This window comes from Panulirus ornatus, chromosome 12, assembly GCF_036320965.1.
Source record: "Panulirus ornatus isolate Po-2019 chromosome 12, ASM3632096v1, whole genome shotgun sequence".
NCBI classification, from domain to species: Eukaryota; Metazoa; Arthropoda; class Malacostraca; order Decapoda; family Palinuridae; genus Panulirus; species Panulirus ornatus.
In genome coordinates this window covers 36,771,385-36,795,568 of record NC_092235.1, presented here as the reverse complement: position 1 = coordinate 36,795,568, position 24,184 = coordinate 36,771,385, and the positions used below count along the sequence as shown (strand labels likewise).

Sequence of the window (24,184 nt, the reverse complement as noted above, 5' to 3'; positions counted from 1 at the left end):
GCTACTCCTTCCCTTGCTCTTGTTCTCTCACTAACCCCTGACTCTACTCCCAAGACATCCCCAAACCACTCTTCCCCTTTACCCTTGAGCTTCGTTTCACTCAGAGCCAAAACATCCAGGTTCCTTTCCTCAAACTTACTACCTATCTCTCCTTTTTTCTCATCTTGGTTACATCCACACACATTTAGACACCCAAGTCTGAGCCTTCAAGGAGGATGAGCACTCCCCGTGTGACTCCTTCTTCTGTTAGCGAGGTAGTGCAAGGAAACAGATGAAAGAATCGCTGAACCCACCCACATACACATGTATATACATACATATCTACATACGCACATATAACTAAACATTTCAACATATACATATATATGTACATACTCAGACATATACACATATACTAATGTACTCAATTCACACTTGCTGCCTTTATTCATTCCCATCGGCACCACGCCACACATGAAATGACACCACCATCCCCCCCCCCCCCCCCACGTGCATGAGGTAATGCTAGGAAAAGACAACGAAGACCACATTTGTTCACTCTCAGTCTTTAGCTGTCATGTATGATGCATTGCAACCACAGCTCCCTTTCCTCATCCAGGCCCCACAAAACTTTCCATGGTTTACCCTAGACACTTCACATGCCCTGGTTCAGTCCATTTACAGCAAGTCGACCCCGATATACCACATTGTTCCAATTCACTCTCTTATTTGCACACATTTCACCCTCCTGCATGTTCAGGCCCTGATCACTCAAAATCTTTTTCACTCCTTCCTTCCACCTCCAATTAGGTCTCCCACTTCTCGTTCCCTAAACCTCTGACACATATATCCTCTTTGTCAATATTTCCTCACTCATTCTCTCCATGTGACCAAACCATTTCAATACACCCTCTTCTGGTCTCTCAACCACACTCTTTTTATTACCACACATCTCTCTTACCCTTTCATTACTTACTCAATCAAACCACCTCACGCCACATATTGTCCTCAAATATCTCTTTTCCAACACATCCACCCTCCTCTGCACAACCCTATCTATAGCCCACGTCTCGCAACCATATAACATTTGTTGGAACAACTATTCCTTCAAACATACCCATTTTTGCTTTCCGAGATAATGTTCTCACCTTCCAAACATTCTTCAACGCTTTCAGAATTTTCGCCCCCTCTCCACCCTATGACTCGCTTCTGCTTCCATGGTTCCATCCGCTGTCAAATTCACTCCCGGATATCTAAAATACTTCACTTCCTCCAATTTTTCTCCATTCAAACTCACCTCCCAATTGACTTGTCCCACAACTCTACTGTACCTAATAATCTTGCTCTTATTCACATTTACTCTTAGCTTTCTTCTTTCACACACTTTACCAAACTCAGTCACCAGCTTCAGCAGTTTCTCACCTTAATCATCCACCAGGTCTGTATCATCAGTGAACAACAGCTGACTCACTTCCCAAGCCCTCGCATCCACAATAGACTGCATATTTGCCCTTCTCTCCAAAATTCTTGCATTCACATCCCAAATAACCCTGTCCATAAACATATTAAACAACCACAGAGACATCACACACCCCTGCCGGAAACCAACATTCATTAAGAAGCAATCACTTCCCTCTCTTCCTACTTGTACACATGCCTTACATCCTCGGTGAAAACTTTTCACTGCTTCTAGCAACTTGCCTCCCACACCATATACTCTTAATACCTTCCACAGAGCATCTGTATTAACTCTATCATATGCCTTTTCCAGATCCATAAATGCTAAATACAAATCCATTTCTTTTTCTATTTGTCACATACATTCTTCAAAGCAAACACCTGATCCGCACATCCTCTACCATATCTGAAACCACACTGCTCTTCCCCAATCTGATGCTCTGTACCTGCCTTCAACTTCTCAATCAATACCCTCTCATGTAATTTCCCAGGAATACTCAACAAACTTATATCCCCTTTGCCTTTGTACACTGGCACTGTGCATGCATTCCGCCAATCCTCAGGCTCTTCACCATGAGCCATACATATGTTAAATATCCTCACTAACTAGTGAACAACAAAGTCACCCCCTTTTCTGATAAATTCCACTGCAATACCGTCCAAACCCTCCTCCTTGCCGGCTTTCATCTTCTGCAAAGCTTTTACTACCTCTTCTCTGTTTACCAAATCATTCTCCCTGACCCTCTCACTTTGTACACCAGCTCAACCCAAACAGCCTATATCTGCCACTCTATCAAACACATTCAACAAACCTTCAAAATACTCCATCTCCTTCTCACATCACCACTACTTGTTATTACCTCCCCATTATCCCTCTTCACCGATGCTCCCATTTGTTCTTGTGTCTTAAGCACTTTATTTACCTCCTTCCAAAACATCTTTTTATTCTCCCTGAAATTTAATGATACTCTCTCAACCCAACTCTCATTTGCCCTCTTTTTCACCTCTTGCACCTTTCTATTGGCCTCCTGCCTCTTTCTTTTATACATCTCCCAGTCATTTGCACTATTTCCCTGCAAAAATTGTCCAAACGCCTCTCTCTTCTCTTTCACTAATAATCGTAGTTCTTCATCCCACCACTCTACCCTTTCTAATCTTCCCACCTCCCATGCTTCTCATGCCACAAGCATCTTTTGCACAAGCCATCACTTCTTCCTTAATTGCATCCCATTCTTCTCCCACTCCCTTTACATCCTTTGCTTTCACCATTTTCCATTCTGCACTGAGTCTCTCCTGGTACTTCCTCACACAAGTCTTCTTCCTAAGCTCACTTACCCTCACCATTCTCTTCACCCCAACATTCTCTCTTCTTTTCTGAAAACTTCTACAAATCTTCACCTTCGCCTCCATAAGATAATGATTAGACATCCCTCCACTTGCACCTCTCAGCACATTAACACCAAAAGTCTTTCACGTGCCTATTGATTAACACATAATCTAATAATGCTCTCTGGCCATCTCTCCTACTTACAAACATATACTTATGTATATCTGTCTTTTTAAACCAGGTATTCCCAATCACCAATCCTTTTTTAGCACATAAAACTTTCCATGGTTTACCCCAGATGCTTCACATACCTTGGTTCAATCCATTGACAGCACATTGACCCTGGTATACCACATCATTCCAGTTCACTCTATTCTTTGCGCACTTTTCACCCTCCTATATGTTCAGGCTCCAATCACTCAAAATCTTTTTTACTCCATCCTTCCACTTCCAATTTGGTCTCCCATTTCTCCTTGTTCCCTCCACCTCTGACAAATCTATCCTCTTTTTCAATCTTTCCGCATTCATTCTCTCCTTGTGACCAAACCATTTCAATACACGTTCTTCTGCTCTCTCAACCCCACTCTTTTTATTACCACACATCTCTCTTACCCTTTCATTACTTACTTGATCAAACCACCTTACACGACATAGTGTCCTCAAACATCTCATTTGCAACACATCCACCCTCCTCCACACAACCTTATGTATAGCCCATGCTTTGTACCCATATAACATTGTTGGAACCACTGTTCCTTCAAACATACCCATTTTTGCTCTCCAAGATAACGTTTTCACCTCCCACACTTTCTTCAATGCTCCCAGAGTCTTCGTCCCTTCCCCCACCCTGTGACTCACTTCCACTTACAGGGTTCTCTCCGCTGCCAAATCCACTCCCAGATATTTAAAACACTTCACTTCCTCCAATTTTTCTCCATTCAAACTTACCTCCCAATGAACTTGTCCCTCAACCCTACTGAACCTAATAACCTTGCTCTTATTCACATTTACTCTCACCTTTCTTCTTTTACACACTTTACCAAATTCAGTCACCAACTTGTTAAGTTTCTCATCCGAATCATCCACCAGTGCTGTATCATCAACGAACAACGACACTCAATTCCTAAGCCCTCATACACAACAGACTGCATACTTGCCCCCATCTCTCCAAAACTCTGGCATTCACCTCCCTAACATAAACATATTAAACAACCATAGAGACATCATGCACCCCTGCTGCAAACTGACTTTCACTGGGAACCAGTCACTTTCATCGCACCTCCCCATTAGCCCCCTTCACCGATGTTCCCACGTGTTCTCTTGCCTTACGCAGTATATTTACCTTCTTCAAAAGATTTTTTTTTTCTCCCTGAAATTTAATGATACACTCTCACCCCAACTCTCATTTGCTCTCTTTTTCACCTCTTGCACCTTTCGCTTGACCTCCTGCCTCTTTCTTTTATACATCCACCAGTCATTCGCAATACTTCCCTATAAAAATTGTCTTAGCGCCTATCTCTCTTCTCTTTCACTAACAATCTAACTTCTTCATCCCACCACTCACTACCCTTTCCAATCTGCCCACCTCCCACCTTTTTCATGCCACAAGCATCTTTTGCGCAAGCCATCACTGCTTCCCTAAATACATCCCATTCCTCCCCACTCCCCTTATATCATTTGCTCTCACCTTTTTCCATTCTGCACTCAATCTCTCCAGGTACTTCCTTGCACAAGTCTCCTTTCCAAGCTCACATACTCTCACCACTCTCTTCACCCCAACATTCCCTCTTCTTTTCTGAAAACTTCTACAAATCTTCACCTTCACCTCCACAAAATAATGATCGACATCCCTCCAGTTGCCCCTCTCAGCACATTAACAACTGAAAGTCTCTTTCACATGCCTATCAATTAACACGGAATCCAATAACGCTCTCTGGCCATCTCTCCTACTTACTTACGTATACTTATTTATATCTCTCTTTTTAAACCAGGTATTCCAAATCAGTCTTTTTTAAGCACACAAATCTACACCCCATGTACACCAATTATACCCTAAACTGCCACATAACTCACCTTGCATTCAAATCACTCATCACTATAATGTGGTCTCATGCATGAAAGCTGCTAACACACTCAACTGCTCCCAAAACACTTGCCTCTCATAATCTTTCTTCTCATGACCAGGTGGATAGACACCAATAATCACCCATCTCTCTCCATCCACATTCAGTTTTACCCATATCAATCTAGAGTTTACTTTCTTACACTCTATTACATAGTCCCACAATTCCTGCTTCAGGAGTAGTGCTACTTCCTTTGCTCTTGTCCTCTCACCAACCCCTATCTTTACTCCTAAGACATTCTCAATCAACTCTTCCCCTTTACCCTTGAGCTTTGCTCCAGGCAGAGCCAAAACATCCAGATTTCTTTCCACAAATATACTAACTATCTCTCCATTTATCTCATCTTGGTTACATCCACAGACATTTAGACCCCCTAATCTGATCCTTCGAAGAGGATGAGCACTCCCTGCATGACTCCTTCTGTTTCCCCTTTTAGAAAGATAAAATACAAGGAGGGGAGGGTTTTTACCCCCCCCCCCCCCCCCCCCCCCCCCCCGCTCCCGTCCCCTTTAGTTGCATCCAATTACACACAGTGAATGCAGGGGAAGTATTCTTTCTTTATTTATTTAGTATACTTTGTCGCTGTCTCCCGCATTAGCGAGGTAGTGCAAGGAAAAAGATGAAAGAATGGCCCAACCCACCCACATACACATGTATATACATACACGTCCACACACGCACATATACATACATACCTATACATTTCAACATATACATACATATACACACACAGATATATACATATATACACATGTATGCAATTCATACTGTCTGCCCTTATTCATTCCCATGACCACCCCGCCACACATGAAATGACAACCCCCTCCCCCTGCATGGGCATGATGTAACGATAGGAAAAGACAGCAAAAGCCACATTCGTTCACACTTAGTCTCTAACTGTCATGTATAATGCACCGAAACCACAGCTCCCTTTCCTTATCCAGGCCCCACAGAACTTTCCATGGTTTACCCCAGATGCTTCACATGCCCTGGTTCAATCCATTGACAGCATATCGACCCCAGTATAGCACATTGTTCCAATTCACTCTATTCCTTGCACGCCTTTCACCATCCTGCATGTTCAGGCCCTGATTGCTCAAAATCTTTTTCACTCCATCCTTCCACCTACAGCTTGGTCTCCCACTTCTTGTTCCCTCCACCTCTGACACATATATCCTCTTGGTCAATGTTTCCTCACTCATTCTCTCCATGTGACCAAATCATTTCAAAACACCCTCTTCTACTCTTTCAACCACACCCTTTTTCTTACCACAGATCTCTCTCACCCTTTCATTACTTACTCAATCAAACCACCTCACACCACACATTGTCCTCAAACATCTCATTTCCAACACGTCTACCCTCCTCTGCACAACTCTATCTGTAGCCCATGCCTTGCAACCATATAACATTGTTGGAACCACTATTCCTTCAAACATACCCACTTTTGCTCTCTGAGATAATGTTCTTGCCTTCCACACAATTTTCAACGCTCCCAGAACCTTCACCCCCTCCCCCACCCTGTGACTCACTTCTGCTTCCATGGTTCCATCCGCTGCCAAATCCACTCCCAGATATCTAAAACACTTCACTTCCTCTAGTTTTTCTCCATTCAAACTTACCTCCCAGTTGACTTGTCCCTCAACCCTACTGTATCTAATAACCTTGCTCTTATTCAGATTTACTCTCAGCTTTCTTTCACACACTTTACCAAACTCAGTCACCAACTTCTGCAGTTTCTCACCTGAATCAGCCACCAGCGCTATATCATCAGCAAACAACTGACCTACTTCCCAAGCCCTCTCTTCCACAACAGACTGCATACTTACCCCTCTCTCCAAAACTCTTGCATTCACCTCCCTAACAACCCCATCCATAAACAAATTAAACAACCATGGAGACATCACACACCCCTGCCACAAACCTACATTCACTGAGAACCAATCACTTTCCTCTCTTCCTACACATACACATGCCTTACATCCTCGATAAAAACTTTTCACTGCTTCTAACAACTTGCCTCCCACACCATATATTCTTAATACCTTCCACAGAGCATCTCTATCAACTCTATCATATGCCTTCTCCAGATCCAGAAATGCTACATACAAATCCATTTGCTTTTCTAAGTATTTCTCACATACATTCTTCAAAGCAAACACCTGATCCACACATCCTCTACCACTTCTGAAACCACACTGCTCTTTCCCAATCTGATGCTCTGTACATGCCTTCACCCTCTCAATCAATACCCTCCCATATAATTTCCCGGGAATACTCAACAAACTTATACCTCTGTAATTTGAGCACTCACTCTTATCCCCTTTGCCTTTGTACAATGGCACTATGTATGCATTCCGCCAATCCTCAGGCACCTCACCATGAGTCATACATACATTAAATAACCTTACCAACCAGTCAACTATACAGTCACCCCCTTTTTTAATAAATTCCACTGCAATACCATCCAAACCTGCTGCCTTTGCCGGCTTTCATCTTCCGCAAAGCTTTTACTACCTCTTCTCTGTTTACCAAATCATTTTCCCTAACCCTCTCACTTTGCACACCACCTCGACCAAAACACCCTATATCTGCCACTCTATCATCAAACACATTCAACAAACCTTCAAAATACTCACTCCATCTCCTTCTCACATCACCACTACTTGTTATCACCTCCCCATTTGCGCCCTTCACTGAAGTTCCCATTTGCTCCCTTGTCTTACGCACTTTATTTACCTCCTTCCAGAACATCTTTTTATTCTCCCTAAAATTTAATGATTCTCACCCCAACTCTCATTTGCCCTCTTTTTCACCTCTTGCACCTTTCTCTTATATATATATATATATATATATATATATATATATATATATATATATATATATATATATATATATATATATTTCTTTTTTTCTTTCAAACTATTCGCCATTTCCCGCATTAGCGAGGTAGCGTTAGGAACAGAGGACTGGGCCTTTTTTGGAATATCCTCACCTGGCCCCCTCTGTTCCTTCTTTTGGAAAATTAAAAAAAAAAAAAAAAAAAATGAGAGGGGAGGATTTCCAGCCCCCCGCTACCTCCCCTTTTAGTCGCCTTCTACGACACGCAGGGAATACGTGGGAAGTATTCTTAATCCCCTATCCCCAGGGAAAATATATATATATATATTTAAATATATATGGGTATGTTTGAAGGAATAGTGGTTCCAACAATGTTATATATATATTTTTTATATTATTATATTATACTTTGTCACTGTCTCCCATGTTAGTGAGGTTGTGCAAGGAAACAGATGAAAGAATGGCCCAACCCACCCACATACACATGCATATACATAAACGTCCACACATGTATATATACATACCTATACATTTCAACATATACATACACAGACATTTACATATGTACACATGTACATATTCATACATGTTGCCTTCATCCATTCCCCCTGCCACCCGCCACGCATGAAATGGCAGCCCCCTCTCCTTGTGTGTGCGTGAGGTAGCGCTATGAAAAGACAACAAAGGCCACATTCATTCACACTCAGTCTCTAGCTGTCGTGTGTAATGCACCCAAACCACAGCTCCCTTTCGACATCTAGGCCCCACAAAACGTTCCATTGTTTACATATATATATATATATATATATATATATATATATAGGGTGGGGGAGGGGGCGAAAATTCTGGGAGCCTTGAAGAATGTGTGGAAGTCGAGAACATTATCTCGGAAAGCAAAAATGGGTATGTTTGAAGGAATAGTGGTTCCAACAATGTTGTATGGTTGCGAGGCGTGGACTATGGATAGAGTTGTGCGCAGGAGGATGGATGTGCTGGAAATGAGATGTTTGAGGACAATGTGTGGTGTGAGGTGGTTTGATCGAGTAAGTAACGTAAGGGTAAGAGAGATGTGTGGAAATAAAAAGAGCATGGTTGAGAGAGCAGAAGAGGGTGCTTTGAAATGGTTTGGTCACATGGAGAGAATGAGTGAGGAAAGATTGACCAAGAGGATATATGTGTCGGAGGTGGAGGGAACGAGGAGAAGAGGGAGACCAAATTGGAGGTGGAAAGATGGAGTGAAAAAGATTTTGTGTGATCGGGGCCTGAACATGCAGGAGGGTGAAAGGAGGGCAAGGAATAGAGTGAATTGGAGCGATGTGGTATACCGGGGTTGACATGCTGTCAGTGGATTGAATCAAGGCATGTGAAGCATCTGGGGTAAACCATGGAAAGCTGTGTAGGTATGTATATTTGCGTGTGTGGACGTATGTATATACATGTGTATGGGGGTGGGTTGGGCCATTTCTTTCGTCTGTTTCCTTGCGCTACCTCGCAAACGCGGGAGACAGCGACAAAGCAAAAAAAAAAAGAAAAATATATATATATATATATGTATATATATATATATATATATATATATATATATATATATATATATGGAGAGAGGTGGGTGATTATTGGTGCATATGCACCTGGGCATGAGAAGAAAGATCATGAGAGGCAAGTGTTTTGGGAGCAGCTAAATGAGTGTGTTAGCGGTTTTGATGCACGAGACCGGGTTATAGTGATGGGTGATTTGAATGCAAAGGTGAGTAATGTGGCAGTTGAGGGAATAATTGGTATGCATGGGGTGTTCAGTGTTGTAAATGGAAATGGTGAAGAGCTTGTAGATTTATGTGCTGAAAAAGGACTGATGATTGGGAATACCTGGTTTAAAAAGCGAGATATACATAAGTATACTTATGTAAGTAGGAGAGATGGCCAGAGAGCGTTATTGGATTACGTGTTAATTGACAGGCGTGCGAAAGAGAGACTTTTGGATGTCAATGTGCTGAGAGGTGCAACTGGAGGGATGTCTGATCATTATCTTGTGGAGGCTAAGGTGAAGATTAGCATGGGTTTTCAGAAAAGAAGAGTGAATGTTGGGGTGAAGAAGGTGGTGAGAGTAAGTGAGCTTGGGAAGGAGACCTGTGTGAAGAAGTATCAGGAGAGTCTGTGTACAGAATGGAAAAAGGTGAGAACAATGGAAGTAAGGGGAGTGGGGGAGGAATGGGATGTATTTAGGGAATCAGTGATGGATTGCGCAAAAGATGCTTGTGGCATGAGAAGAGTGGGAGGTGGGCTGTTTAGAAAGGGTAGTGAGTGGTGGGATGAAGAAGTAAGAGTATTAGTGAAAGAGAAGAGAGAGGCATTTGGACGATTTTTGCAGGGAAAAAATGCAATTGAGTGGGAGAAGTATAAAAGAAAGAGACAGGAGGTCAAGAGAAAGGTGCAAGAGGTGAAAAAAAGGGCAAATGAGAGTTGGGGTGAGAGACTATCAGTAAATTTTAGGGAGAATAAAAAGATGTTCTGGAAGGAGGTAAATAGGGTGCGTAAGACAAGGGAGCAAATGGGAACTTCAGTGAAGGGCGTAAATGGGGAGGTGATAACAAGTAGTGGTGATGTGAGAAGGAGATGGAATGAGTATTTTAAAGGTTTGTTGAATGTGTCTGATGACAGAGTAGCAGATATAGGGTGTTTGGGTCGAGGTGGTGTGCAAAGTGAGAGGGTTAGGGAAAATGATTTGGTAAACAGAGAAGAGGTAGTAAAAGCTTTGCGGAAGATGAAAGCCGGCAAGGCAGCAGGTTTGGATGGTATTGCAGTGGAATTTATTAAAAAAGGGGGTGACTGTATTGTTGACTGGTTGGTAAGGTTATTTAATGTATGTATGACTCATGGTGAGGTGCCTGAGGATTGGCGGAATGCGTGCATAGTGCCATTGTACAAAGGCAAAGGGGATAAGAGTGAGTGCTCAAATTACAGAGGTATAAGTTTGTTGAGTATTCCTGGTAAATTATATGGGAGGGTATTGATTGAAAGGGTGAAGGCATGTACAGAGCATCAGATTGGGGAAGAGCAGTGTGGTTTCAGAAGTGGTAGAGGATGTGTGGATCAGGTGTTTGCTTTGAAGAATGTATGTGAGAAATACTTAGAAAAGCAAATGGATTTGTATGTAGCATTTATGGATCTGGAGAAGGCATATGATAGAGTTGATAGAGATGCTCTGTGGAAGGTATTAAGAATATATGGTGTGGGAGGCAAGTTGTTAGAAGCAGTGAAAAGTTTTTATCGAGGATGTAAGGCATGTGTACGTGTAGGAAGAGAGGAAAGTGATTGGTTCTCAGTGAATGTAGGTTTGCGGCAGGGGTGTGTGATGTCTCCATGGTTGTTTAATTTGTTTATGGATGGGGTTGTTAGGGAGGTAAATGCAAGAGTCTTGGAAAGAGGGGCAAGTATGAAGTCTGTTGGGGATGAGAGAGCTTGGGAAGTGAGTCAGTTGTTGTTCGCTGATGATACAGCGCTGGTGGCGGATTCATGTGAGAAACTGCAGAAGCTGGTGACGGAGTTTGGTAAAGTGTGTGGAAGAAGAAAGTTAAGAGTAAATGTGAATAAGAGCAAGGTTATTAGGTACAGTAGGGTTGAGGGTCAAGTCAATTGGGAGGTGAGTTTGAATGGTGAAAAACTGGAGGAAGTGAAGTGTTTTAGATATCTGGGAGTGGATCTGTCAGCGGATGGAACCATGGAAGCGGAAGTGGATCATAGGGTGGGGGAGGGGGCGAAAATTTTGGGAGCCTTGAAAAATGTGTGGAAGTCGAGAACATTATCCCGGAAAGCAAAAATGGGTATGTTTGAAGGAATAGTAGTTCCAACAATGTTGTATGGTTGCGAGGCGTGGGCTATGGATAGAGTTGTGCGCAGGAGGATGGATGTGCTGGAAATGAGATGTTTGAGGACAATGTGTGGTGTGAGGTGGTTTGATCGAGTAAGTAACGTAAGGGTAAGAGAGATGTGTGGAAATAAAAAGAGCGTGGTTGAGAGAGCAGAAGAGGGTGTTTTAAAATGGTTTGGGCACATGGAGAGAATGAGTGAGGAAAGATTGACCAAGAGGATATATGTGTCGGAGGTGGAGGGAACGAGGAGAAGAGGGAGACCAAATTGGAGGTGGAAAGATGGAGTGAAAAAGATTTTGTGTGATCGGGGCCTGAACATGCAGGAGGGTGAAAGGAGGGCAAGGAATAGAGTGAATTGGAGCGATGTGGTATACAGGGGTTGACGTGCTGTCAGTGGATTGAATCAAGGCATGTGAAGCGTCCGGGGTAAACCATGGAAAGCTGTGTAGGTATGTATATTTGTGTGTGTGGACGTGTGTATGTACATGTGTATGGGGGGGGTTGGGGAATTTCTTTCGTCTGTTTCCTTGCGCTACCTCGCAAACGCGGGAAACAGCGACAAAGTAAAAAAAAAAAAAAAAAAAAATATATATATATATATATATATATATATATATATATATATATATATATATATATACACACACACACACATACACATATATGCCTATGAGTCCACGGGGAAAATGAAACACAGTAAGTTCCCAAGTGCACTTTCGTGTAATCATCACATCATCGGGAGATATAAGTAAGAAATATAAGTCAGTTGATATACAGTGAAGAGACATAGCTAGGACACCATTTGGTAAACAAGTAATTGTCCAAGAGAGACAATGAGTGTATTATAAACTTATTATGTGGACAAGAAGGTGTATTGTTTACAAATTTTATCAACAATAAAGCTATCCAATTTGTATAGACCTTTCACCAATATTAAGGTCATAATTCTTTCTGTATTTAATAATAGAAGATTCAATGATATTTCTCGTGGTACTGGAGTTAGAGTTAATAATTGAGATGGCATTACTCCAGTCAGTACAATAATCATAGATTTTAACATGATTAAACAAGGCATTTGTTTCTTGTCCTTTCCTCATACTATATTGGTGTTGCTTAAGTCTAACACAAAGATCCTTACCAGTCTGCCTAGTTTCTATCACAGTTTCTACATGGCACTTTTTAGATGCATCCAGGAGAATTTTTTGGTGAGTTCTTACTTAAGATATTCTTTATAGTATTATTGTTGCCTTTTATAGTATTATTGATGCTGAAGGCAACATTTACATTAAAGGATTTAGGCAACATGGGAAGTAAAGTAAAATTTTTATTAAAAGGGAGAACTAAAAGATTCTTGGTGTCAATGGGAGGTTTGGGTTCAAATCTATAAAATGATTTCTTTGCTAATTTAAGGGATTTATCAATGAAAGATCTAGGGCACTTTAACTTAGATCCAATAGAGAATATCCTCTCAAATTCATCAATAAACTCTGGAGTGCAAATACTTAATGCCCAAAGGAACATACATTGAAATGATAATATAACTCTGTCATGTTGAGTAATAATGGATATATGAGCATACATTGGTCTTACGCACTTTATTTACCTCCTTCCAAAACATCTTTTTATTCTCCCTAAAATTTAATGATACTCTCTCACCCCAACTCTCATTTGCCCTCTTTTTCACCTCTTGCACCTTTCTCTTGACCTCCTGCCTCATTCTTTTATACATCTCCCACTCATTTGCATTTTTTCCCTGCAAAAATTGTCCAAATGCCTCTCTCTTCTCTTTCACTAATAATCTTACTTCTTCATCCCACCACTCACTACCCTTTCTAATCAACCCACATCCCACACTTCTCATGCCACAAGCATCTTTTGCGCAAGCCATCACTGCTTCCCTCAATACATCCCATTCCTCCCCAACTCCCATTACCTCCTTTGTTCTCACCTTTTCCCATTCTGTACTCAGTCTCTCCTGGTACTTCCTCGCACAAGTCTCCTTCCCAAGCTCACTTACTCTCACCACTCTCTTCACCCCAACATTCTCTCTTCTTTTCTGAATACCCCTACAAATCTACACCTTCGCCTCCCCAAGAGAATGATCAGACATCCCTCCAGTTGCACCTCTCAGCACATTAACATCCAAAAGTTTCTCTTTCGCGCGCCTATCAATTAACACGTAATCCAATAACGCTCTCTGGCCATCTCTCCGACTTACATACGTAAACTTACGTATATCTCTCTTTTTAAACCAGGTATTCCCAATCACCAGTCCTTTTTCCGCACTTAAATCTACAAGTTCTTCACCATTTCCATTTACAACACTGAACACTCCATGTATACCAATTATTCCCTCAACTGCCACATTACCCACCTTTGCATTCAAGTCACCCATCACTATAACCCGGTCTTGTCCATCAAAACCACTAACACAGTCATTCAGCTGCTCCCAAAACACTTGCCTCTCAGGATCTTTCTTCTCATGCCCAGGTGCATATACACCAATAATCACCCATCTCTCTCCATCAACTTTCAGTTTTACCCATATTAATCTAGAATTTACTTTCTTACACTCTATCACATACTCCCACAACTCCTGTTTCAGGAGTAGTGCTACTCCTTTCCCTTGCTCTTGTCCTCTCACTAACCCCTGACTTTACTCCCAAAACATTCCCAAACCACTCTTCCCCTTTACCCTTGAGCTTCGTTTCACTCAGAGCCAAAACATCCAGGTTCCTCTCCTCAAACATACTACCTATCTCTCCTTTTTTCTCATCTTGGTTACATCCACACACATTTAGACACCCCAATCAGAGCCTTCGAGGAGGATGAGCACTCCCCGCGTGACTCCTTTTTCTGTTTCCCCTTTTAGAGAGTTAAAATACAAGGAGGGGAGGGTTTCTGGCCCCCTGCTCCCATCCCCTTTAGTCGCCTTCTACGACACGTGAGGAATGCGTGGGAAGTATTCTTTCTCCCCTATCCCCAGGGATAGGGAGCAAATGGGAACTTCAGTGAAGGGGGCTAATGGGGAGGTGATAACAAGTAGTGGTGATGTGAGAAGGAGGTGGAGTGAGTATTTTGAAGGTTTGTTGAATGTGTTTGATGATAGAGTGGCAGATATAGGGTGTTTTGGTCGAGGTGGTGTGCAAAGTGAGAAGGTTAGGGAAAATGATTTGGTAAACAGAGAAGAGGTAGTAAAAGCTTTGCGGAAGATGAAAGCCGGCAAGGCAGTAGGTCTGGATGGTATTGCAGTGGAATTTATTAAAAAAGAGGGTGACTGTATAGTTGACTGGTTGGTAAGGTTATTTAATGTATGTATGATTCATGGTGAGGTGCCTGAGGATTGGCGGAATGCTTGCATAGTGCCATTGTACAAAGGCAAAGGGGATAAGATTGAGTGCTCAAATTACAGAGGTATAAGTTTTGTTGAGTATTCCTGGTAAATTATATGAGAGAGTATTGATCGAGAGGGTGAAGGCATGTACAGAGCATCAGATTGGGAAAGAGCAGTGTGGTTTCAGAAGTGGTAGAGGATGTGTGGATCAGGTGTTTGCTTTGAAGAATGTATGTGAGAAATACTTAGAAAAGCAAATGGATTTGTATGTAGCATTTCTGGATCTGGAGAAGGCATATGATAGAGTTGATAGAGATGCTCTGTGGAAGGTATTAAGAATATATGGTGTGGGAGGCAAGTTGTTAGAAGCAGTGAAAAGTTTTTATCGAGGATGTAAGGCATGTGTATGTGTAGGAAGAGAGGAAAGTGATCGGTTCTCAGTGAATGTAGGTTCGCGGCAGGGGTGTGTTATGTCTCCATGGTTGTTTAATTTGTTTATGGATGGGGTTGTTAGGGAGGTGAATGCAAGAGTTTTGGAAAGAGGGGCAAGTATGCAGTCTGTTGAAGATGAGAGAGCTTGGGAAGTGAGTCAGTTGTTGTTCGCTGATGATACAGCGCTGGTGGCTGATTCATGTGAGAAACTGCAGAAGCTGGTGACTGAGTTTGGTAAAGTGTGTGAAAGAAGAAAGTTAAGAGTAAATGTGAATAAGAGCAAGGTTATTAGGAGGTAAGTTTGAGTGGAGAAAAACTGGAGGAAGTAAAGTGTTTTAGATACCTGGGAGTGGATGTGGCAGCGGATGGAACCATGGAAGTGGAAGTGAATCATAGGGTGGGGGAGGGGGCGAAAATTCTGGGAGCCTTGAAGAATATGTGGAAGTCGAGAACATTATCTCGGAAAGCAAAAATGGGTATGTTTGAAGGAATAGTGGTTCCAACAAATGTTGTATGGCTGCGAGGCATGGGCTATGGATAGAGTTGTGCGCAGGAGGGTGGATGTGCTGGAAATGAGATGTTTGAGGACAATATGTGGTGTGAGGTGGTTTGATCGAGTAAGTAATGTAAGGGTAAGAGAGATGTGTGGAAATAAAAAGAGCGTGGTTGAGAGAGCAGAAGAGGGTGTTTTGAAATGGTTTGGTCACTTGGAGAGAATGAGTGAGGAAAGATTGACCAAGAGGATATATGTGTCAGAGGTGGAGGGAACGAGGAGAAGTGGGAGACCAAATTGGAGGTGGAAAGATGGAATGAAAAAGATTTTGAGTAATCGGGGCCTGAACATGCAGGAGGATGAAAGGCATGCAAGGAATAGGGTGAATTGGAACGATGTGGTATACTGGGGTCAACGTGCTGTCAATGGATTGAACCAGGGCATGTGAAGCGTCTGGGGTAAACCATGGAAAGTTGTGTGGGGCCTGGATGTGGAAAGGGAGCTGTGGTTTCGGTGCATTATTACATGACAGCTAAAGACTGAGTGTGAACGAATGGGGCCTTTGTTGTCTTTTCCTAGCGCTACCTCGCACACATGAGGGGGGAGGGGGTTGTTATTCCATGTGTGGCGAGGTGGCGATGGGAATAAATAAAGGCAGACTGTATGAATTATGTACATGTGTATATATGTATATGTCTGTGTGTGTATATATATGTGTACATTGAGATGTATAGGTATGTATATTTGCGTATGTGAAGGTGTATGTATATACATGTGTATGTGGGTGGGTTGGGCCATTCTTTTGTCTGTTTCCTTGCGCTACCTCGCTAATGCGGGAGACAGCGACAAAGCAAAAATAAATAAAAAAAAAACATTGGTAGGTTTTCTGTATATGCTAAACTTAAACTTGTTTCCTTGTCTATGGTCATGCAATTTAAAAATGGTAACATAACATTATTTTAATTTTTTACAGTAGATTTGATGGGAGGTACTAAATTGTTCAGTAAGGGGAGAAATGTTTGTAAATTTTCACTTGTTGGCCAAACACAAAGAACATTATATACATACCTAAACCAAATTCCATTAGAAGGTAAGACATCCTTTAGTAATTTTGTTTCAAAGAATTCCATATAAAGATTAGTTAGTACAGATGAAAGAGGGTTACCTATTGCCATACCCAATTTTTGAGCATGATATTATCTATTGAATTGAAATACACAGTCTTTTATACACAGTTTTATCAGTTCAGTGAAAACAGACTTTGAAACAGGTAAATTAATATCATCCAAAACATCAAATATGTATTCTAAATGGTCATCAACTGTAGCTTTTGTGAACAGTGAGGAAACATCTAAGCTAACAAGTTTGAAATCAAAATTTACATTGATATTGTTAAGATTTTTAACTAAATCTATATTGTTCATGATATTAGAATTTGATATCTTACCCACTAAAGGGCTTAATAAAGAAACTAAACATTTTGACAATTTATATGTGATGGCGCCTACTGAACGTACCATAGGTCTTGCTAGAAAATTTTATTTATGTGTTTTGTTAAGTCCATACATATATGGCAGTGAAGGGGACAGAGATGACAAATGATGAGAGAGCAATTACCTTTCAACAACAACTTCAGTTCTTTATTGAAATGGTAATTTATTGCTTCTAGGGGATTTGTACTGAGTTTAGAATATGTTGTGTCACCATTTAAAAGATCATTCATTTTAGATAAATAATTACTTTTGTCCATAATCACAAGAGTGTGAGCCTTTTCTGCTTTAGAAATATGTATATCATTGTCTTTTTTTTAAAATTGTTAATAGCTCTTATGAATCTTCAAGGGCAATTAGGATCCACTGATTTTCACAAACTGGCATACACTAAACCCTTATAGATATAAATTTCATCATTAGTTTAGTACAATGAATTAATAATTTTTTTATTTATTATACTTAGTTGCTCTCTCCCACGTTATATGTATATACATGTGTATATACATACACATGTATATACATAAATGCCTACACATGCACATGTACATATGTGTACATTTCAATGTATACATACATATACATACACAGATATATACATATATACAAATGTACATATTCATACTTGCTGCCTTTATCCATTCCTGTTGCCACCCCTCCACACATGAAATAGCATCCCCCTCCCCCCACACTTGAACGAGGTAGCGCTAGGTAAAGACAATAAAGGCCACATTCGTTTACACTCAATCTCTAGCTGTCATGTGTAATGCATTGAAACCACAGTTCCCTTTCCACATCTAAGCCCCACACAACTTTCCATGGTTTACCGCAGACGCTTCAAATGCCCTGGTTCAATCCATGAACAACATATCGACCCTGGTATACCACATCAATCCAATTCAGTCTATTCCTTGCATGCCTTTCACCCTTCTGTATGTTCAGGTGCCGATCACTCAGAATCTTTTTCACTCCATCCTTCCACCTCCAATTTGGTCTCCCACTTCTCATTCCTTCTACCTCTGACACATATATCCTCTTTATCAATCTTTCCTCACAAATACTCTCTTATGTGACCAAAACATTTCAACACACCCTCTTCTGCTCTTTCAACCACACTCTTTTTATTACCACACATCTCTCTTACTCTTTCATTCCTTACTCAATCAAACCACCTCACACCACAGATTATCCTCAAACATTTCATTTCCAACACATCCACCCTCTTCCACACAACCCTATATATAGCCCATGCCTCTCAACCATATAACATTGTTGGAACCACGATTCCTTCAAACATACCCATTTTTGCTCCCCAAGATAATGTTCCACACATTCTTCAACGCTCCCAGAATCTTTGCATGTTTACCATTTGGTAAACATGCGATTGTCCTGCCAAATCCACTCCCAGATATCTAAAATTTCACTTCCTCCAGTTTTTCTCCATTTAAACTTACCTCCCAATTGACTTGTCCCTCAACCCTACTGTACTTAATAACCTTGCTCTTATTCACATTTACTCTCAGGTCTCTTCTTTCACACACTTTACCAAAGTCAGTCACCAGCTTTAGCAGTTTCTCACCCAAATCAGCCACCAGCACTGTATTGTCAGCGAAATAACAACTCACTCACTGCCCAAGCCCTCTCAGTCATAACAGACTGCATACTTGCCCCTCTTTCCAAAACTCTTGCATTCACCTCCCTAACAACCCTATCCATAAACAAATTAAACAACCATGGAGACATCACGTATCACTGCCGCAAACCAACATTCACTGAGAACCAGTCACTTTCCACTCATCCTACTCGTACACATGCCTTACATCCTCGATAAAAACTTTTCACTGCTTCCAGAAACATGCCTGCCACACCATATATTTTTAATACCTTCCACAGAGCATCTCTATCAACTCTTATCATATGCCTTCTGCAGATCCATAAATGCTACATACATATCCATTTGTGTTTCTAAGTATTTCTCCCATACATTCTTCAAAGCAAACACCTGATCCACACATCCTCTACCACTTCTAAAACCACACTGCTCTTCCCAATTCTGATGTTCTGTACATGCCTTCACCTTCTCAATCAATACCCTCCCATATAATTTCCCAGGAATACTCAACAAACTTATACCTATGTAATTTGAACACTCACCTTTATCCCCTTTGCCTTTGTACAATGGCACTATGCATGCATTCTGCCAATCCTCAGGCACTTCACCATGGGCCATATATACATTGAATATCCTCACCAACCAGTCAACAATGCAGTCACTCCCTTTTTGAATGAATTCCACTGCAATGCAATCCAAATCCGCCCCCTTCCCGGCTTTCATCTTCTGCAAAGCTTGCACTACCTCTTTTCTGTTTATCAAATCATTTTCCCTGACCCTCTCACTTCGCACACAAGCTCGAGAAAAACACCCTATATCCTCCACTCTATCATCTAGCACATTCAACAAACCTTCAAAGTACTCACTCCATCTCCTCACATCACCACTACTTGTTATTACCTCCCCATTAGCCCACTTCCCTTGTCTTATGCACTTTATTCACCTCCTTCCAAAACATCTTTTTCTTCTCCCTAAAATTTAATGATACTCTCTCATCCCAACTCTCATTTGCCGTCTTTTTTTACCTCTTGCACCTTTCTCTTGACCTCAGTCTTTTATACATCTCCCAGTCATTTGTACTATTTCCCTGCAAAAGTCTCCCAAATGCCTCTCTCTTCTCTTTCACTAATAATCTTACTTCTTCATCCCACCACTCACTACCGTTTCTAATCTGCCCACCTCCCACGCTTCTCATGCCACAAGCATCTTTTGCGCAAGCCATCACTGCTTCCCTAAATACATCCCATTCCTTCCCCACTCCCCTTATGTCCTTTGCTCTCACCTTTTTCCATTCTGTACTCAGTCTCTCCTGGTACTTCCTCACACATCTCCTTCCCAAGCTCACTTCCTCTCACCACTCTCTTCACCCCAACATTCTCTCCACAAGATAATTGATCAGACATCCCTCCAGTTGTCCCTTTCAGCACATTAATATCCAAAAGTCTTTCTTTCACACACTTATCAATTATCATGTAATCCAATAATGCTCCCTGGCCATCTCTCCTACTTACATATGTATACTTATGTATTCCTATGAGTCCACGGGGAAAATGAAACACGAAAAGTTCCCCGTGGACTCATAGGAATATCTTGATCATGCGCAAAATTGTGATCCTTTCCAACATACTTATGTATATCTCTTTTAAACCAGGTATTCCCTATCACCAGTCCTTTTTCAGAACACAAATCTACGAGCTTTTCACCATTTCCATTTACAACACTGAACACCCTATGTACACCAATTAATTATTCCCTAAACTGCCACATTACTCACCTTTGCATACAAATCACCCATTACTATAACCCAGTCTAGTGCATCAAAACTGCTAACACACTCACTTAGCTGCTCCCAAAACACTTGCCTCTCATGATCTTTCTTATGTCCAGGTGCATGGGCACCAATAATCACCCATCTCTCTCCATCCACTTTCAGTTTTACCCATATCAATCTAGTGTTTACTTTATTACTTTCTATCACACTTCCACCACCTCTGTGTCAGGAGTAGTGCTAGTCCTTCCTTTGCTCTTTTCCTCTCACCAACCCCTAACTTTACTCCCAAAACATTCCCAAACCACTCTTCCCCTTTACCCTTAAGCTTTATTTCACCCAGAGCCAAAACATCCAGATTCCTTTCCTCAAACATACTACCTATCTCTCCTTTTTCTCATCTTGGTTACATCCATACACATTTAGACACCCCAGTCTGAGCCTTCGAGGAGGATGAGCACTCCCCAAGTAACTCCTTCGTCTGTTTCCCCTTTTAAAAAGTTAAAATACAAGAAGGGGATGGTTTCTAGCCTCCTGCTCCCATCCTCTTTAATTGCCTTCTGTGACATGCGGGGAATGAGGGTGAAGTATTTTTTGTCCTCTCTCTCTCTCTCTCTCTCTCTCTCTCTCTCTCTCTCTCTCTCTCTCTCTCTCTCTCTCTCTCTCTCTCTCTCTCTCCCTCCCTCCCTCCCTCCCTCCCTCCCAGAAAGGTAAGGAGGTTGTGCAGAAGTTTAAAAGTTGTAGCTTGGATGTGCTGGGGATTGGGGAAACCCATATTCTTGGATAGGGTGTGTGGAATGGAAATGATAAATGCAGTTAACATGAGGGCATGAAAGGAGTGGCATGGACAGGAATGAGTGAAAATTATTGGGATGAGGGAAAGAAGCATATGCAATTCTGCTATCACTGACAATGGGGGAAGTGTGCTACAGAACATTTATGGAATGGATCAAGAATAGTGTGAGAGCAAGGAAAAAGAAATTTGTGAAGTATGCTTGGATATTTGTATATTCACCTCTGAATATGGAGACTGTATGAGGTCAGGATGAAATAAAGCTTTTCTAAAGAAATTTGAATAACTGTATAAATGATTTTGAGAATGAGAGAAACATGGTCGTATTGGGTGACATGACTGTGGGATGTGATGAAGTTGGTGAGATAGTTGGTAAATGGGAGTGCCTGGAGTAAATGAGATTGTAAGTTATCTTGTGGATGTTTGTAATGAGAGGGGTTTATTCCCTGCAAACACCTTTTTTCAGCTCAAGATGATCTGTAGATGTACTTGGATGAGGAATGATAGTATTTGGCAGTGGATGAAAGATTGAGAAAGGCCATGCTAGATGCTAGAGTTGTGAGAGGACTCTTTGGAGACACCATTTCCCAATTCTTGTGGGAATGAGGATCAGGGAGAAGTGGAGCTATGGTATAAGGAAGAATAGAGAGGTAAAAGTGTTAGCAAGCGAGAAGATGAATAGCAAGCTAGAAGGTGAATCAGAAAATGTAGGGAGGAGTATGAAAAGAAAGTAACTGAAAGCATAGATGTTAGTGCAGTGAATGTAGGGATACACTTATGTGTTCATGAGGTGTTTCAAATGTTTAAAGAAATACTATTAAAGGTTGTAGAATTAGTAGTTGGACACAATGTCGAGATATAGGAATAAAAAGGGCAATGCATGATGGACAGAAAAGATTAGAAATGCTGTGGAAGAGAAGTAAAAGGCATATTGTAGATTGTTCAATTGGAATATACCAGTGGAAGTTCAGCAAATGAGGATGGAATATGTAAGTGGAATGTTAGGAAGCTGATGGAGAAAAGTAAAGAAAGAGTACATGAAGATTTAGGAAAAAAGTTTAGTAAAAGATTTTGGGATAATAAGAAATTATATTGGAAGGAGATGAAAAAGGAAAGAGGTGGATGTAAGATAGGAAATGCTAATGTGAGAAGTAAGGAAGGGGAGTTCCTGAATTAAAAGGCGAAAATGAAAGGAAGATGGAAAGAGTAATTTTAAGAACTGATGAATGTGGGAGAAAGGAGAGCAGCAGTTGTTAAATGCAAGGGTATGGAGGATGGAAGAAAGAGGATACAAGAGCAAGGGCCTATAGCAAAAAGGGAAGAAAGAAGGGCAGTAATGAGGCTGAGGGTACAAAAGGCTCCTGGACTGGATGAGATTACAGCTGAAATGCTGAAGTATGGAGGAGAAAGTTTGAAAGTATATGCATCTGATATGTAATTTAGTATGAAAACAAGGTTGTGCCTGCGGATTGGGTGAAAGCTATTATTCAAAGAGAAAGGTGCTAAGGATATATGTAGCAATTATAGGGGAACAAAACCAAATTGGAGGCGGAAGGATGCAGTGAAAAAGATTTTGAGCGATCAGGACCTGAACATACAGGAGGGTGAGAGGCATGCAAGGAATAAACTGAATTGGAATGATGTGGTATACCAGGGTTGACGTGCTGTCAATGGACTGAACCAGGGCATGTGAAACATCTGGGGTAAACCATGGAAGGGTCTGTGGGGCCTGGATGTGGATAGGCAGCTGTGGTTTCGGTGCATTACACATGACAGCTAGAGACTGAGTGTGAATGAATGTGGACTTTTTAATCTGTTTTCTTGGTGCTACCTTACTGAAGTCGGGGCTACAGATGTTTCCTTTGGGGTGGGGTGGGGTGGTGTGGTATGGTGCCAGGAATAGATAAAGGCAAGGAAGTATGAATATGTACATTGTGTATATTTTTTTTTTTTTTTTTTTTTTTTTTTTTTTTTTTTGCTGTCTCCCGCGTTTGCGAGGTAGCGCAAGGAAACAGACGAAAGAAATGGCCCAACCCACCCCCATACACATGTATATACATACGTCCATGCACGCAAATATACATACCTACACAGCTTTCCATGGTTTACCCCAGACGCTTCACATGCCTTGATTCAATCCACTGACAGCACGTCAACCCCGGTATACCACATCGCTCCAATTCACTCTATTCCTTGCCCTCCTTTCACCCTCCTGCATGTTCAGGCCCCGATCACACAAAATCTTTTTCACTCCATCTTTCCACCTCCAATTTGGTCTCCCTCTTCTCCTCGTTCCCTCCACCTCCGACACATATATCCTCTTGGTCAATCTTTCCTCACTCATTCTCTCCATGTGACCAAACCATTTCAAATCACCCTCTTCTGCTCTCTCAACCACGCTCTTTTTATTTCCACACATCTCTCTTACCCTTACGTTACTTACTCGATCAAACCACCTCACACCACACATTGTCCTCAAACATCTCATTTCCAGCACATCCATCCTCCTGCGCACAACTCTATCCATAGTCCACGCCTCGCAACCATACAACATTGTTGGAACCACTATTCCTTCAAACATACCCATTTTTGCTTTCCGAGATAATGTTCTCGACTTCCACACATTCTTCAAGGCTCCCAGAATTTTCGCCCCCTCCCCCACCCT

The 24,184-nt window shown here is 41.5% G+C and overlaps 1 protein-coding gene across 2 annotated transcripts in view; it reads left to right on the top strand.

Moving 5' to 3' along the window:
- LOC139752013 (uncharacterized) overlaps nucleotides 1–24,184 on the top strand; it is a 63,819-nt gene that overhangs the window by 19,925 nt on the left and 19,710 nt on the right. The window lies entirely within an intron of this gene.